The sequence below is a fragment of the Nannospalax galili genome, unplaced genomic scaffold, assembly GCF_000622305.1.
Source record: "Nannospalax galili isolate Female #2095 unplaced genomic scaffold, S.galili_v1.0 scaffold278, whole genome shotgun sequence".
NCBI classification, from domain to species: domain Eukaryota; kingdom Metazoa; phylum Chordata; class Mammalia; order Rodentia; family Spalacidae; genus Nannospalax; species Nannospalax galili.
Window position 1 is genome coordinate 11,229,441 of NW_008347536.1, and position 6,425 is coordinate 11,235,865.

Below are 6,425 nucleotides of genomic sequence, written 5' to 3' on the forward strand. Positions count from 1 at the left end.
GCCAGCCTGGACTACATACTGATTTCTAGGCCAGCCTGAGCTACAAAGTGTGTGTGTGTGTGTGTGTGTGTGTGTGTGTGTGTGGAGAGAGAGAGAGGACAGAGACAGAGATAGAAGCAGAATGAATATAAGGTCTTTCTACCTTAACAACAAACATGTTGAGAGAGAGAGAGAGAGAGAGAGAGAGAACAGAGAGAGACAGAGATACCAATTTAAAATCTCTTCCAGACAATAAAAGAAAATGGAAACTTTCTTCCCACCTCACTTTATTAAACCAACATTACTTTAATACCAAAATAAAGCAAAGACAGCATAAAAACTATAAACCAATACCCTTATAAATATACATAAAAATCCTTAGCACAATATTAGCAAGTACAATATGGGGGAAAATAATATACCACAACGAAGTGAAGTTTATTACAGGAACAAAAGACTGCTTCAGCATTCACAAATGGCTCAACATTATCCAGCTCCTTAGTCTAAAGACAAAAAAACATGATCATGTCAACTGTTAGAAAAAAGAAATCTTTTGACGTTTCAACATGCATGAAAAAAAAAAAAAGCCTCTCATTCAAGTAGGAATAGAATTGCTCAAGTTGATAAAAGATAGCTCCAAAATACCTGGAATATTATAGCTAATGATGAAAGACTAAATTTCTTCCTCCTAAAATCAGAAATAAAACTAAATATCTGCTCTCACCATTCCTAATTAGCGGGATAGTTCAGGTCCCAATCTGTGTAATAAGGCAAGAAAAGGAAATAAAATCGCTCCCAAGCAGGAAGTGGTGGGACATGCCTGTAATTGCAGCACTAGAGAACTAGAGACAGGAAGAGCATGGCCAGTCTGGAGTACCTAGTAAGACCCAAGCTCAAATAGAACAGTGAAAACAAAACTTTGTCCTATGGGTCAATGGGCCAATCACTTACGTAGAAAACTCCCCTAAGGATTTGTCTTTATAATCCCATAACTGATAAGTGAGTTTAGCAAGGTTACAAGACACAAAGGTAATAGACAAAATGAATTTTATTCCCACATAATGGGAATTATTAGTAGAAACCACCCCCCAAATTTAAAGCAATATCATTTTCAGTAGCTGTAAAATATATTTGTATATATGTAAACAGAAAGCTAACAAAGCACACACAGAATCTGTGTGCTGAAAATTACAAAACACTTAAAAGATATCAAAGAAAACCAAACAGAGGTGTAACATAGTCACCAGATTGGACATCTCAGATAACAGAAATCTCTTAGGGTCCATTGTGAGACACGGGACAAGATCACACAGTAAGTACATTGCTATCCTACTAGAGTTTTGAAAGGGAAGATGTGGGATGGCGATGCAGCTCAGTGGTAGAGAACTTCCCTAGCATGAGTGAGGCTTTAATCCCCAGCACAAAGTGGGGGAAAGACTGCTCACCATTGTTAGAGTTGAATGTGTGAGAGAGTATATGTGAATGTCTGATTCATGAGTGTGGTGACTGTGGATGTCTATGTGCATATATGAGTATGTGAGTGTGAATATGTGTGTGTGAGCATGTATGAGCATGTGATTATATGTGTTAGTATGCAAGTGCATATGATTGTGTGATTATGTTGTGTTTGTGTGTGTGGATGAGGGTACATGAGTGTGAATTTGTGTGTGCAAATGTGTGTACATGAGTGCATATTGACTTGGTATGGGTGTGTGAAGGTAAGTGTGTTTGTATGACTGTATATGGGGTGAAAACGTGTTATAGAATGTGGGAGACTGTGTGCTTGAGTTTGAGTGCGTGATTGTGCGCACCTTTGTGATTGTAAGTATGTAGCCATATGAAAGTATGTGAGGGGTAGTGTGTGCATGAACATGTCTGTGTGAGCTTACATGTGAGTGTGTGTATAATTGTATGTAACATATGTGACTATGTTAATAAATTGTAGTGAGCATGAATATTGTATGTGCATGAGTACCTGTGAATTCGTGTGTGTAAAAGATTTTGGAAGTGTGAATGAGTGTAGGAGTGTGAGTGAGTAGGTGCAAGTGTTTGAGCATGTGAGTATAAGTGTGGGTATGTCTGTGAGTGTGCATGTATTCTCATGAGTGTGCCTTTGTTCACATGTGTGAATATGCATATGTGTGGGTGTGTGTAAATCAGTGTGAATTTGTGTGTGTGAGATGTGTTTGAATGTGTGAGTGTAAATGTGTGCCAATGTGTTTGTGTGTATACAAGTGTTCGTGACAGTGTGTGGATATGTTTGTGAGTGTATATGACCATAAGTCTGAATGTGTGAGTGTATAATGCACATATGTGTGCACGAGTTCTCATGAATGTGCACAACAGCATATAAGTGTATGACTGAGTTTGCAAGTGTGTGACACTATTGTTGAGTATGCCAATGTGAGTGTGGGTGCGCATGAGTGTATTAGTGTGGGATATATGTGAGTGTGTGACTAAGTGCTTTAATGTATGTGATTCTGTGTATGCATATGTTCATTTGTGTGAGTGCATGAGTGTGTATACACACAAGTGTTGAGAATTTGTATGAATATGTGTATGTTAGTGTCTTATGTGGATGTGTGTTTGACTCTGTGTGTGTGAATGTGTGACTGAGTGTGTGCCTATGTGCAAGAATGTGTAAATGTGAGTATGTGTATTTATATATGCAAGTGTGTCCATTTGTGTGTGTGAGAGATATCTGCAATTGTATGATTGTGTACCAGCATGTGCGCAGGTGTGACTATGTAAGTGTACATAGAGTATGAGAGTCTGTGTTTTTGTGTGCACATGTGTGCACAAGTTGTGTGAATTTGTGTGTGCAAGTGTGTATATGAGTGTGTGAATTTCTGTATATACCAGTGTGTGAATTTGTATGTGTGTTATGTGAAAGTGTATGTGAATGTGTGAGTATATTTAATCATGTGAAAGTGTGTGTGTGTTAATGTGTGTGAATGTGAGGGTTTAAGAGTGTATCTGTGTGTCAGAATGAGTGTGAATATGATATCGTGTAAGTGAGTAATTGAGTGTGAATATGTACAAGTGAGTGTATATTTATGAGTGTTTGAGAAGGTGACTATGTATGCAAGTGTGTAAATGTATATGTGTGAATGTGTATGTGAATATGCATCAGGTATTCACATGTGTGAATGTGTTCATGAGTGTATGAATTTCTGTGTTCCTATTAGTGAATGAATGTGAATGTTGATATGTAGGTTTTTAAGTGTGTGGGTGTGTGATGTGTGCACATGTGAGTGTGAGTTTGTAGAAGTGTGTTAGCATATGTGAAAGTAGGTGACTGAGAATCTATGAGTGCATATGTGTATTTGTGTGTGATCATATGAAAGTATGAATGCATGTGTGTGAGTGTGTTTGTGTGAGTGTGTGTGACCATGTGAGAGTGTGTGTGGCTGCATGTGTGAGTTTGAGAGTGTAGAGTGTGTGTATATGTATAACTGTATTTGTGTGTTTGTGTGATCATGTGAGTATGTGAGTGTATATGTCTGTAAGTGTGCATATGAGTGTATTGATAAGCATATGTGGCTTTGTTGTGTGATGTGATTGTGTGATATTGGGTGTGAGTGTGTGAGGCTGTGTGAGAGATTTTTAGTCTGAGTGTGCATGTGCAAATGTATGATGACATGAGTGTGTGTGCGTGTAAGTTTTCATGAATGTGCATGAGTGTGTGAATGAGCACACAAATGTGTGTTATGAATGTGTGATTTATGTGTGAGCTAGTGTGTAAGTGAATTATGAGTGTGCAGGTGTGTATAAGGTGTGTGAATGTGTGAAGGTATGTATGTGGGTGTGTATGTGTGAGTGTGTATGTGGGTGAATGTGTGTGATTTGTTATAAGGAATTACAGAGCCTCACCAGTCCAAGATCTACAGGGAAAGTTAGAAAGTTGGAGGCTCATGGGAGCCAGCACTGTTGTTCAGTCCTAGTCTGAAGACACCAGATCCAGGAGAACAGATACTGTGGTTCTGATACAAAGGCTGGCAGGCTTGAAACACAGGAAAAGCTGATGCTTCAAGTACAAAGGCAGGTTTTGTGTTTGTGACCCTATTTAAAGGTAGTCAGGCACAAGAAATTCTCTCTTGCTCAGGGTGGGTCATGCTTTTGGTTCTATTCAGGATTACAACTGGCTGTATGAAGCCCACTCACATTGTGAAAGATAATCCACTTTAATCATTCTGCTGATTTGAATGTTAATATCAACCTCACAGGAATCCCCAGTATGTTTGCATCTAGGCACCCTATGACACAGTCCAGTTGTCACAGATTAACCATTGCAAATCCAATCCTTGTCTACTTGACACTCAGATGCATCCTTAAATCTTACTCATCTTCAACTGAAGACAAAAACAAGGTCATAATTTCACTCACAATGCAGTTATCCTGCATGTAGCCAATGTACACAACTTTCTTCCTTAGAAGAGGAAGCAAAGTCTGGGTGCTGTTTAATCTTCTCCTTAATATCCTACAGCTTAAATACTATTTTAAGTTAAAACTTAAATACTCTGTACATCCTAGCTATGTAAGTGGATAAAGGAAGGAAGGAAAAAGGTGTTTGGCATAATATGCGTGCACACATCTCCATAACCAAACAAGGTGAAATGCTCACAATAGATCGACTCCTCATTTTCATTTCTCTGTCTAGTTATGTGGTCATAACTCGTATCTGTCAGCACCTTTTCTTCCACCCCTTCTGTAGTCCCGCAGCCTTTAGCAAACACTTCAACTACTCAAGCTTCTCAGCATGGTGACAGAAGGGTCCTAACTTCTATTTCAGAAAGTTTGAACTGTTGTTAGTCCTGCCTGGATTGGGTATTTATGGATTTCCATAGGCTTAAGTCACAAGTCACACTAAGAGGTGTTCTAAGAGAAAACCTATATTCCAGACATACGCTCCCTTACATCCTTTTGAAAGGAGGGCCAGTTTCCCTTTTGGTAGTCAGGATCAATAACCAGAGCCAACACTAGAATTTCTTTCTTTCTGGTGATTCAAAATACAAGGAGTCCAACTAGCCAGGCAGAAGTTTAATTTCTAGTTCAATAAATTCATTTTTGTGCCTTCTGTTCTATTAAACCAGCTGCTAAAGGATCATAGAGAAAATGGTAAGACCGGTGAGTTCCATTAACACGAGACTGTTGTCACATTCTGTAAAGCAAGATGGGGAGATGATTCAGTGAATAAATCACTTGCCATACAAGCATAAGGACCAGAGTTCAAATCCCCAGCACCCTCATAAAAGCTGAGCAGGGGTTGGGGGTGGCAGACTGCCTGTAACCCTAGTGCTCCAGGAGTGGGGCAGAAGTGGGGATCCCTAGGGAAAATTGTCCAGCTAAATTAGGCTAGCTGAATAGACACAATCCAGAGTCAGTGAAAGACCTTGCTTCAATAAGAAGTGGAAAGGGCCTGCGGAAGACACTAGATGTCAACCTCTCGCTTCCTCATGCACTCACCTGCATTTCCCCACACATATGTAAACATGTATACATACATGCACACACCCAAAAACTTTTGCTTTGTTTTTTTAAGTCAGAATGCTCCTACATAGCCCAGACTAGTCTTAGACTCCTGATTTCCCTGTCTGATTTCCCTCCTGAATGTGCATCATCATGCCCAACAGAGTAAGTTTTTCTTTAAAATCAAATTATTCCACAGTGCTGTGTGGAATATAGAATGCCATGATGATTGGAAAGGCATTCTGTAAGTCCACTTTGGTAACTTTGGCAAAAGCAATCATGCAGAGAAAACAAATACATATCAAGAATAATTATTTATTCTATTAAGAACAGAATATTGCCCTTCCTATGTTCAAAGTGGTCTAATGCAACTAAACTGCCACTAGGGAGCTGATCAATTGCCCTTGGGAATAAATGATAACATATTAGGGATTCAATGTTTGTCTCTTCTGCAGGCAGATCAGGCATTCAGAAGTAGTAATAGATAGCTAGGTTAGTCTTAATAATTGGAAGTTTAGGTTGCTGATCCTATGCATGCTCTTTATCCCTGCCTATCACTCTGGCTACTTTACTCATAATCCTGTTGGGCAATGACAGGGACAGCTGGGTGAAAGACTGGTGTGCACAGAACATGTAATTCTACCAACCAGATTAGTAAAATCCTCAACTGAGGACATTCTGGTGAGTACTCAAATTGGACACAAATATCTTCACATTGTGTGCATGTGATGGTTAGCTTTAATTCTCAAATTGACATAGCCAAGAATCACCAGGAAAGGGAGTTTCAGTTGAGGGATTGTCTTGATTGTTAATGGTCCCAGCTCACGGTGGGTAGTACCATTCCCTTGGCAGGAGGTCCTGGGCTTTACAAGAATAGAAGCAGCTGGTTGAGTGCAAGCAAGGGTGCATTTATACTCTTTACTCTTGGACTCTAGATATGATGTGATCAGCTACTTGAGTTCCTGCCTTAAATTCCC